Source organism: Echinops telfairi, unplaced genomic scaffold (genome assembly GCF_000313985.2).
Source record: "Echinops telfairi isolate 266 unplaced genomic scaffold, ASM31398v2 ScPeMD7_13;HRSCAF=56, whole genome shotgun sequence".
NCBI classification, from domain to species: Eukaryota; Metazoa; Chordata; class Mammalia; order Afrosoricida; family Tenrecidae; genus Echinops; species Echinops telfairi.
This window is the reverse complement of record NW_022103910.1, coordinates 605,250-617,432: the sequence shown is the minus strand read 5'-3', so window position 1 is coordinate 617,432 and position 12,183 is coordinate 605,250.

The window sequence follows — 12,183 nt, the reverse complement described above, 5'->3', positions numbered from 1 at the left end:
TTGACCCCCAAAGGGGTTGTGACCCACAAGTTGAGAACCGCTGCTGTAGGGCAATGTAAAACTATTCCTTTGGGTTTCTGAAACTATAAATTGTTACAAATGCAGACAGCCTCATCTTTCTCCCTCCAAGTGGCTGGCAAGATTGAATTGTTGATCTTTTTGTTACCAGGCCAACCCATAACCCACTACACACCAGGGCTTCTTCTATAAAGATTATATCCTAGAGCAGTCCTGCTCTGCCCTTTAAGTTTTCCATGACTCGGATTTCACTCCACAGCAATGGAATTGTGTAGGATTTTTTGTTTGTTTGTTCTAAATGTGTTGATTTCTAGGCTCTAGGTGCTCACTCCCCAAATTTGTTTGGACCTCTGTGGTAGGTCAGTAGAAAAGTTAGGACAAGCTATGAAAGGAACTAACAAAAGATAATTACACTGTAGTACACACAAAGCACATACCAAAAAACTGAAATGAAATTAAAATTTTTAAAATACTTATCAGTTGCTGTCCAGCCAATTCTGACCCATAAGTGCAGGTAAGACTTTGCTCCACTGCATTTTCAATAGCTGATTTTCAGAAGTGGAGCACCAAGCTTTGCCTCTGAGATGCCTCTGAATGGATCAAATCTCCAGCGTTCCTGTTCATAGTTAAGCATATTAACTTGGCTTTTTTCCATTTTTCTTTCTTTTCTTTTCATATTATTATTATTATTGAGTGCTACCCAGAACAAGATGTTCAAGCCCAGAAAGTGAAGGGCAGCAGTACAGTAGGACCCAAAGAGAAATAACAGATTCTGTTTTTCTTCATTTATAGAAATACACATACAGGCGCGAGATAAGATTTAGGATGCTTCTCTTTTAACTTCTAGAGTTAAAAGCTATAATTTCACACATGACCAGATCAAATCTATCAAAAATCAGATTTTTTAAACAATTGGTTTGTTAGATGAACTAATTAGTTTCCCAGGTCTCTACTAGCACCAAATCATATAACATAACTTCATTATTAGAATGAAATTTGGAGCCTTTACTAGACAATATCCTTTTCGTAAGAATAACTCTAATGTTCCTAGCTCCTGGTAAGTCAACCTGAAAAATATCTCAGGCAGTTGGAGACTTTCAACCCTTCAAATGATATCACAAAAGCATCAACCTAGTTTAATTGTATAAAAGAGAAGCTTTGGTGTGTGAGTCAGGAAATCCCAAAGAACTGAGCCACCATAGTAAAAGTAGTCTTATTTTTTTAATACATCATTCATAGTGAATATGTTTCATAAATTTTCAATACCTTTCCTGAGGGAGGAAATGACTAATATTTTTAAGGCTATATTACCCAAGGTGGAAATCAGAAACTACTTTCTATCTTCTTTAGCAACTAGGGCAAAAACATCTGACTAACCCACACCCAATGAGATTTTTTTTCAGTTTTATTATGAAGTTTCTAATAGGAATATAAGTAGAAGGAGTCCTAGGAAGATGAAGATAATGGCATCGTTTTTTAACATCTCTGAACCTCCCCACATGAAAAGAGATAAAGCAACTAGATAATAAAACCACATGGCCATGGGCAATATTTACAACAAAATTATATGTTTGCATTCCCCTCCTCCCAAATTCAAAAATACAAGTATAAGAAGACACACCACCAATAGTCACACTGTATATTTCGTGTCAGCATCTGTGCAGGAGAAAACAGATTATCTGATGCTCAATGGAGCAATTTACGAACAGTAGCTGAAACTGTAAACATGTGTGCTCAATCTGAGAACTGATGGGACTAGAACAATCTCACTGTGTGAATTCTTGAACCTGGCAAGGTAGGATTTTCCACATTGAGAGGAAACTCTGGGACTGAAGCTAACATTAGATGGTCCAACTAAAATTGAGAGGGGAAAAAAACAGTCAGGAAATCCCAAAGAATTGAGCCACCATAGTAAAAGTAGTTGTAATAGTCTAGGTACTTTGGAGAAACAAATCCACAGCAACTCACGTATAAGAGAGAGTTTTATGCAAAGAAAATGTGCATCATGAAAACATCCCAACCCAATGCTACCCAAGCCCACAAGTCCAACATTAACCCATACCCAACACCAGTCCACAAAGTCCTTCACCTCACAAAACAGAGGCAATAATGCCGACTGCAGGAGGAAAGCTGAGTCAGTGAACGTGTAAGCATCTCAGCACTGGCAGGGGTCTCCGCATGGCTGCTCCAGCACCCAGGGCTGCATCGGGATAGATCCATGCGGCTTCTCCTTGGGGATGTCTTGTAGGAAATCCATCTTGCAAGCTGAAGCAGGGAACTGCTAAGGCAGCTGCACCCGATGCAACCATCACAAAACAAGAGACCTGAGAACTAGAAAGGGTGGCTTCACCACCCATTTATCCCTCCGCCTTTCAACCAGACCCACATGTGATTATCGGCCAGGCTGGCACAATTAACTAACTCAGTAGTCTTATTTTTTTTAATACTTTTATTGGTTTCTTACATCTCTTATCATAATCCATACATTCACCCAATGTGTCAACCACATTTGCTCATATGCCACCATCATTATTTTCAAAGCATTCTCTTCCCACGTGAGTCCCTGATATCAGTTACCCATTTCTTCCCGCTCCCTGCCCTGCCCACCCTCCCTCACAAACCCTTTATACATTATAGATTATTATTTCCTTATCTTACATTGTCCACTGTCGCCCCTCACCCACTTTTCTGTTATTTGTCCCCCTGGGAGGGGGTTCTAGATTAATCCTTGTGATAGATTCCCCCTTTGTCTCCACACCATCCGCTAATCCTACTAGTATCTCTACTCTCATTGTTGGCCCTGAGCGGTTTATCTATCCTGCATTCCTTTTGTTGCGGGCTCTTATCTGTAGCAGTGTGCATGCTCTGGCCTAATCTGATCTGTAAGGTAGAATTGAGCTCATGATAGTGAGGTGAAGGAAGCAACAAAGAACTAGAGGAAAGTTGTGTGTTTCATTGGTGCTATACTGCACCCTGACTGGATCATCTCTTCCCTGTGACCCCTCTGTGAGGGGATGTACAATTGTCTACAGCTGGGCATTGGGTCTCCATGCTGCCCCTACCCCATTCACCTGGAGTATGGTTTTGTTCTGGGTCTTAGATGCCTGATACCTGATCCCATCAACACCTCATGATCACACAGGTTGGTGTGCTTCTTCCATGTTGGCTTTGTTGCTTCTGAGCTAGATGGCTACTTGTATACCTTCAAACCTTTAAGACCGCAAACGCTATATCTTTTGATAGCCGGGCACCATCAGCTTTCTTCACCACATTTGCTTATGCACCCATTTTGTCTTCAGAGATCATGTCAGGGAGGTGAGCATCACAGAATGCCAGATCGTTAGACCAAAGTGTTCTTGTGTTAAGGGAGTACTTGAGTCAAGGCCCCATTTCTGCAACCTTAATTTTTAACATATAGATATGAGTACATAGTTCTATTCCCTTCTCTCTCTCTCTCTCTCTCTCTCTCTCTCTCTCTCTCTCTGGTTCTTTCCTCTATTTCCTTAGTAAGAGTAGTCTTAAGCACACCTTCTTTACAAGTTCTGAAGAATAATTTTTTTAAATGAGCAACTTGAAACTATGAAGATCAGATCACATATAAGTTATTTTTAAAAAAGAATAAGGAGTGGAAAAACATTTCTAAAGATAATGAAAACCTGAGGAAGACATACCTACAGATAGATCAAAGCAGTAAGTTTATATTTCAAAAAATAATACATATCAAAACTAGGAAATGATGTCATAGAACTCAGAAAATGAATTTATATAAAACAAATATCATTTCAAACTAAGAAGCTGGATTGAAAAAACACACTAAATAATGACTTAAGAGAAATGTAAAGGACTCCTGATGACGAAGTGAGTTACATGTTGGGCTGCTAACAGTTTGAAACCACCAACTCTTCCTCAGGAAAAATATAAAGCTTTCTACTCCTGTAAAGTGTTATAGCCCAGCAAACCCCAATGGGCAGTTCCATCCTGTCTTATAGGGTCACTAAGAGTCAATATCAACTTGATGCAGTGAGTTTGGTTTTCTGGATTTGGAAGTGTGTTAGTCTGGGTAGATTAGAGAAACAAATCCAGGGAGACTTATATGTGTATAAGAAAGAGCTTTATATACAAGAACAATTGAATATTGTGAAAACATCCCAGCCCGGTCCAAATCAAATCCATAAGTCTGATATTAGCCATATGTCTGATACCAATCAATAAAGTCCTCTTCAGACTCATGAAACACATGCAGTGATGCCTAATGCAGGGAGATCACAAGCCATTGGGTGGAAAGTCTTATGGATCCAGTGGCAGTGTAAGCATCTTAGCACTGGCATGGGTCCTCGTGTGGCTCCTCTTGCTCCAGGGCACTAGCATAGCTCCATGTGTCTTTCAACAGGAATACCTCACAGGGAGGGAGGGCCACACCCAGTAAACTGCAAGGACATATCTGACCTCTGGAAAGTCAAAGAAGAAAAACTGCTGTGAGGCAGAGTCCACTCTCCATCTTTATGATTTTTCTCTCTAGTACCCAACTCCCAAGGTACCATAATGTGTTAGTCTGGGCAGACTAGAGAAACAAATGCATAGACACTCATATGTGTATAAGAAAAAGCTTTATACACAAGAACAATTGAAGATTGAGAAAACATCCCAGCCCAGTCCAGATTAAGTCCGATATTAGCCTATATGTCTGATACCAATCTTTAAATTCTTCTTCAGTCTCATGAAACACAGCAATGACACTGAATGCAGGACAATCACAGGCCAGTGGGTGGAAGGTCTTGTGGATCCCGTGGCAGTATAAGCATCTCATTGCTGGCAGGGGTCTCCAGGTGGCTTCTCCAGCTCTGAGGCTCTGGCTGCCATCAGCCCGTCTCCAAGTGGCTTGTCAATAAGAATGTCTCACGGGGACTGTGTGTGAGTCTCACCTCCAGTGAGCTATTTATCTCCTTAGCTACTCAGATGAGGTCATCAAGCAGCGACGTGATTGACAAGCTAAACTCCACCCTTTCACTCTTACATCTCAAGTTGACCACAGATTATGTAACTACCACAGGAAGAGAAATGTAAAGAAAAAATAATAATAAAAAGAATGAAAAAAGGTACAAATAATAAAGGCAAGGGCGGTAGTTAATTTATTGTGCCAACCTGGCCGATAAACACATGTAGGGTTCATTGAAGGGCAGAGGGATAAATGGCTCAGTGAGCCTCGCCTTCCTAGTTCTCAGGTCTCTTGCTTTCTGATGGTCGGAACAGGTTGCCACTGCCTTAGCCAGTTTCCTGCTTCAGCTTGCAAGACTTCATTTCCTGTAAGACATCCCGGAGAAGAAGCCACATGGACCTACCCTGATGCAGCTCTGGGTGCTGGAGCAGCTATGTGGAGACCCTTGTCAGCACTGAGATGCTTATAAATTCATTGACTCAGCTCTCCTCCTGCTGTCAGCATCATTACGTGTGTTTTGTGAGATGAAGGAGGACCTTGTGGTTTGGTGTCGAATGTATGGGCTAATGTTGGACTTGTGGGCTTGGGCAGCACTGGGTTGGGATGTTTTCTTGATGTGCACTTACCCTTTATATAAAACTCTCTCTTATACATATGACTTTCTGTGGATTTGTTTCTCTAATGTACCCAGACTAACACAGTAAGCAAAGAAGATCCAACACATAGGTTATTTCAAATTTTCACCTGTTGTTACTGGTGGTGGTGGTGGTGATATTGTCATTGAGTCAGTTCTAACTCATAGCAATCCTATAGGGGTATACAACAAAACAAAATATCCCCTGATTCTATGCCATCCTCACAATTGTTCTTATGTTTGAGCCCATAGTTGCAGCTACTGTGTCAATCCATCTTGTTGGGGACTGTCCTCTTTTTTTTCCCTGGCCCTCTACTTTACCAAGCATGATGTCCTTCTCCAAAGACTGATCTCTCCTGACAACATGTTCAAAGTACTTGAAACAAAGACTTGCCTTCCTTGCCACTAAGGATAATTCTGACTGTACTTTTTCCAAAAGAGATTTGTTTGTTCTTTTGGCAATCCATGGTACAGTCAATATTCTTCAACAGAACCATAATTCAAATGCATGGACTCTTCTTTGGTCTTCCTTCCTCAATGTCCATGTTTCACATGCATATGAGTCCATTAAAATATACCATGGCTAGGGTCAGACATGCTTTAGTCCTCAAAGTAACATCTTTGTTTTTCAAAACTTTAAAAGGGTCTTGTGCAGCAGATTTACCTAATATAATGCATTATTTAAACTCTTCATTGACCATTGATGAAACTGTTTCGATGAGCATTGATTGTGGGTCCAAACAAGATAAAAGCCTCAACAATTTCAGTCTTTTCTCCATTTATCATGACATTACATACTGATCCATGTGTGAGAATTTTGGTCTTCTTTACATTGAACTATAATCCATATTGAAGGTATCACTTTCAGCAATCAATGTTATGTTATCTGCATATTGAAGTTTGTTATTAATACGTCTTCCTCCGATCTTGATGCCAAATTATTCATCATATAACTAGCTTCTCTGATTATTTTCTCAGCATACAGAGTGAATAAGTGTGGTGAGATGACACAACCCTGACGCATACTTTCCTGATTTTAAGCCATGCAGCAATTTCTTTGTTTTGTTCTCACAACTGCTTCTTGATCCATGTACAAATTCCTCATGAGCACAATGAAAGGTTCTGGAATTCCCATTCTTCTCAAGGCTAGGATATACACAATGAATTTCCTTTGCATAGTCAATAAAACATAAGTAAACATCTTTCTGGTATTCTCTACTTTCACTCAAGATCAATCTGACATCCAACAAACCCAGGGACAAGGAAACAACAAGTGATCTAAAATCGATGGAGAGGAGGGCATAGGATGCCTGGTGGAGCTTGATCAAGGGCAATGTAGCTGAGAGGAATTACTGAAACCCAAATGAAGGCTGAGCATGATAGTGGGACAAGAGGAAAGTAAAAGGAAACAGAGAAAAGAACTAGGAGGCAAAGGACAAATTATAGAGGTCTAAATACAGGCATGTACATATGTAAATATATTTATATATAACAATAGGGAAATAGATCTATGTGCATATATTTATATGTTAAGTATTAAGGCAGCAAATGGGCATTGGCCCTCTACTCAAGTATTCCTCAATGCAAGAACACTTTATTCTAATAACCCAGAATTCTGTGATGCTCGCCTGCTGAAGACAAATAGGTGCATAAGCAAATGTGGTGAAGAAAACCGATGGTGCCTAGCTATCAAAAGATATAGCTTCTAGGGTCTTAAAGTCTTGAAGATAAACAAGAGGCTATTTAGCTGAGAAGCAACAAGGCCCACATGGAAGAAGCACATCACCCTGTGTGATTATGAGGTGTTGACCCAGAACAAAAAATCCTATCTATGTAAATAAGGGAGAGAGCAGAGGGGAGGCCCAAAGCTCATCGGTAGACAATTGGACATCCACTTCCAGAGAGGTCACAAGGAAGAAAAGAGTCCGTCCTGGTGCAGTATAGCACCAATGAAACATAAAACTTTCCTCTAGTTCTTTAATGCTTCTTCCCTCCCCCCACTATCATGACCCCCATTCTACCTTACAAATCTGGCTGGACCAGAGCATGTACACTGGTACAGATAAGAGCTCACAACACAGGGAATTCAGGACAGATAAACCCCTCAGGACCAATAATGAGAATAGAGATTCCAGGAGAAGAAGGGGAAGGTGGGGGGGAGAAAGGAGGAACTGATCACAATAAACTACATATAACCCCTTCCCAGTTGGATGGACCACAGAAAAGTGAGTGAAGGGAGACAGCAGTCAGTATAAGACATGAAAAAATATATATTTTTAAATAAATTATCAAGGGTTCATGAGGAAGGGGGGGATGAGAAGCTGATATCAAGGGCTCAAGCAGAAAGAAAATGTTTTGAAAATAATGATAGCAACATATGTACAAATGTGCTTGACACAATGGATGTATAAATACTGTATTTATTAAACAAGAAGGAAAAAATAATAGTGTGCAACACAGAGAATTCAGGACAGATAAACCCCTCAGGACCAGTAATGAGAGTAGTGATACCAGGAGGGTAAGGAAAAGGTGGAAGGGAGAAAGAGGGAGCCGATCACAAAGATTGCTATATAACCCCAGAATAACAGAAAAGTGGGTGAAGAGAGACAGTGGATGATGTAATATATGAAAAAATAATTATAATTAATATTTTATCAAGTGTTCATGAGGGAGGGAAGGTAGGGGGAGAAAGGAAAAAATAAGGAGCTGATACCAAGGGCTCAAGCAGAAAGAAAATATTTTTTTTTATAATAATGGCAACATATGTACAAAAGTGCTTGACACAATGGATGGATGGATGGATGGATGGATGGATTGTGATGAGCCCTCCAGTAAAATGATTAAATATAAATATATCAATCTGACATCAGCAGTGACAGCCCTTATTCTATGTCTTCTTCCAAATCTAGCCTGCACCTTTGGCAGCTCCCTGAAATAATTTTTGGATTATCTTCAGCAAAATTCTACTTGCATGTGATATTGTTCTAGAATTTGACTTCCTGGGTCACTGATTCCTTTGTCATCGTCTGTTCTTAGTCTAGAAGCTCTGCTGAGACCTGTTCCCTCTGGGTGACCTTGCTGGCATTTGCAATACCAGTGACACAGCTTCTAGCCTCACAGCAACACACAAGCTATCCCAGTAAAACAGACTGACAGAGAAATGGTGACGCATTGTCATCTAGGGAAAAGAAAAAAACATAGTTGAAACTACATATTGAAAGAGAACACTAGGTAACCTAAAAATATCAATACAGAATGACTAACACCAAAACATATCCTAGGAAAATTACTGGGTTTAAAAGAGGGGTTTTTAAATGCTTTTGACAAAGTTTCCAGTGCTGTATATCTCTATGGAAGTACACTGACATATCTTTCTCCCACAGAGCTGATGGGTTCTAACTGTTTACTTTTCAGTTAGCAGCCAAGCACTTAACCACTCCACTACCAAGATTTCTTATAACTTTTTAAAGAAATGGTAAAATGAGCAAATCATCTCTAATTATATTATACCTCATATTATACTTCTAATGAATTCTATGTCTAGACAATGAAGACCAGCAGTAGCTAGCATCACAAAAATAAATACAACAGTAAGAAAAAAGATAGTATGTGTCTCCTGATGAAAAAGTTCTCTGTGGCCGATGCTGTGTTATGCCTTAATCTGTCACATCAGGGAGCATGTTATATCAGGTTTTCTCTCTATCAGAAAATCTAAAGTCGGTCATTTGGCAAAGGTGGTGTTGTGTGAAATTTTGACTTAGAAGAAATTACTAAACTATAAAGGATAAAATTACCTAGCGTCTCTTCAGCAAAGTGGAGTTCTTTAATCACAATGTACTTAACCTATCCTTCCTCATGCGAGTACAAATTACATAGTATTAAGAATAGCTACTATCTCCTAAGCATGTTTTATAACCACAGCTTAGTGACCTCTTGGGATGTATTGTCCTGAAAGGCTTGATGGCGAAAGTGAACTTTCTGCTCAGAATTACTGAATTATAGTTTGAGAAGGATCCTTGGGGGAAAGAAAAAAAAAAAACTAGCATATCGTGAGCACTATCTGCATGTCCAGGAACCCTGGTGGTGCTGAATTAGGTGTTGGGCTGCTAATCACAAGATCAGTAATTCAAACCCACCCGATGCTCCATTGGAGAAAGATGAGGCTCTCTGGTCCTACAAAGATGTACAGTCTCATAAACCATAGATAGGGTCATTATGAGTTGCAATCAACTCAATGTCAGCAGGTTGCTTTTTGTTTTCTGTATGTCTGAAATTTTACACAAGTTATCACTAATCATAGCAATCCAGTAAGGTTTAAAGTGTAAAAGGATTATAGAACTTTCTCAAAATCACACAACTAGCAAGTGACAAAAATCAATTCAGCCTCTTTTCTGTCTAACCTTAAAGACTCTTTCTAGTTGACTACTGCCAGGAAGCCAAGTCTGACCTACTAGATTTTTTGGTATGTTCTGTGAACCAAGCATGCTTTTGACATTTCTAAATGGCTAGGGAGAGGGAGGGACACAAAACAAGAATAACAACAACAACAACAATAATATCCTATAACTTGTGGAAATGCTATGAAATTAAAATTTCATTGTTTATAAATAAAGTTTTATTGGAACATATCTATGCCTGTTTGTTTGTATGTTGTCTATGACTGCTTTCACATTACAACAGCAGGGTGTAGTTGTTTCAGCAGAGACTGTATGGCCTGCCAAGTATAAAAATATTTACTCTCTGTACCTTGACAATTAAGTTTTCAGGGTCCTGCTTTAAGCCGTACAGTCTTGTAGGCAATCCAGACCTGTAGTTGAAAGACTGGAAGTACATAAAGATTTAATGAGTGTATCTCAAATTAAGTGACATCAGGAAATGCAGGTCTCTGCCTAATGAGAAATTCTAAGTGACAAAAATGGAAGGTTGGGAAGGAAACCAAAGATTGCTCACCAGAGAAGCATGTTTGGCTGTGATGGATAGAGGGAGCAGGTAGGAGAGAGACAGAAAAGTCAGACTCAGCTGACGATGGTCCTTGGGAATACAAGAGATATGTCAGCTCCATCAATCTATCTTGAGAAAACGGAATGACAAAGAGGCAGGGTACTCAGGGAGGATGGCATCATTTTCAGCCCAGAAGCTAGATTAGAAGATGCAACTCCTGGTGTGGAGAGTCTCCATAATCAGTCCAGTGAGTTATCCTCAGGACTTGAAATGTTTCATCTCATGAAACAAATGAAAATCAAGTGGTAGTAAATGAAAATTAAGTTACAGTCACAGAATTATGTTATCAACACATGAAATAGGAAAGCAATGTAAACTACCATTCTATTTTTGTTAAATACATTACTTACATAGGTTTTTCTTAATGTTGCTGATGCTGCCGTTGCTGTTGTTGTAAGCTGCCATTGAGTCACGCCCCCAGCTCATGGTTATCCCACGTACAGTGAAACGAAACACTGCCCGGTCCTGTGCAGTCTCCAAGATGGCTTTGGGATCAAACCAATGTGATCCATAGTGCTTGCATGAGCTGATTTTTGAAAATAGATTGACAGTTTTTTCTTTTTTTAAAAATCATTTTATTAGGAGCTCATACAACTCTTGTCACAATCCATACATACATCAATGGTGTAAAGCACATTTGTACATTCATTGCCCTCATCATTCTCAACACATTTATTCTCCACTTAAACCCCTGGCATCAGCTCCTCATTTTTTCCCTCCCTCCCTGCTCCCCCTCCATCATCCCTTGATAATTTATAAATTATTATTTTGTCATATCTTGCACCCACTTTTCTGCTGTCCATCCCCCAGGGAGGAGGTCACATGTAGATTCTTGTCATCGGTTCCTCTTTCCAACCCACCCTCTCTCCACCCTCCCAGTATCACCACTAGCACCACTGGTCCTAAAGGGATCATCCGCCCTGGATTCCGTGTTTTCAGTTCCTATCTGTACCAGTGTACATCCTCTGGTCTAGCCAGATTTGTAAAGTAGAATTGGGATCATGATAGTGGGGGTGGGGTGGGAAGGAAGCATTTAGGAACTAGAGGAAAGTTGTATGTTTCATCATTGCTACAATGCACTGACTGGCTTGTCTCCTCTCCGAGACCCTTCTGTAAGGGGATGTCCAGTGGCCTCTGGGGTCTTAAAGGCTTGAAGGTAAACAAGCTGCCATCTAGTTCAGAAGCAACAAAGCCTACATGGAAGAAGCACAACAGCCTGTGTGATCACCAGGTGCCGAAGGGATCAGTTATTAGGCATCAAAGAACAAATAATCATATCATTGTATGCTCACCTCCCTGATACGATTGCTGAAGACAAATGGGTGCATAAGCAAATGTGGTGAAGAAAAGCTGATGGTGCCTGGTTATCAAAAGATATAGCATCTGGGGTCTTAAAGGCTTGAAGGTAAATAAGTGGCCATCTAGCTCAGAAGCAACAAAACCCACATGGAAAAAGCACACCAACCTTTGTGATCACGAGGTGTCAAAGGAATCAGGTATCATCAGAATAAAAAATCATATCATTGTGAATGGGGGGGGGGGGTGCAGAATGGAGACCCAAAGCCCATTTTGTAGGCCACTGGACAGTCTTTTC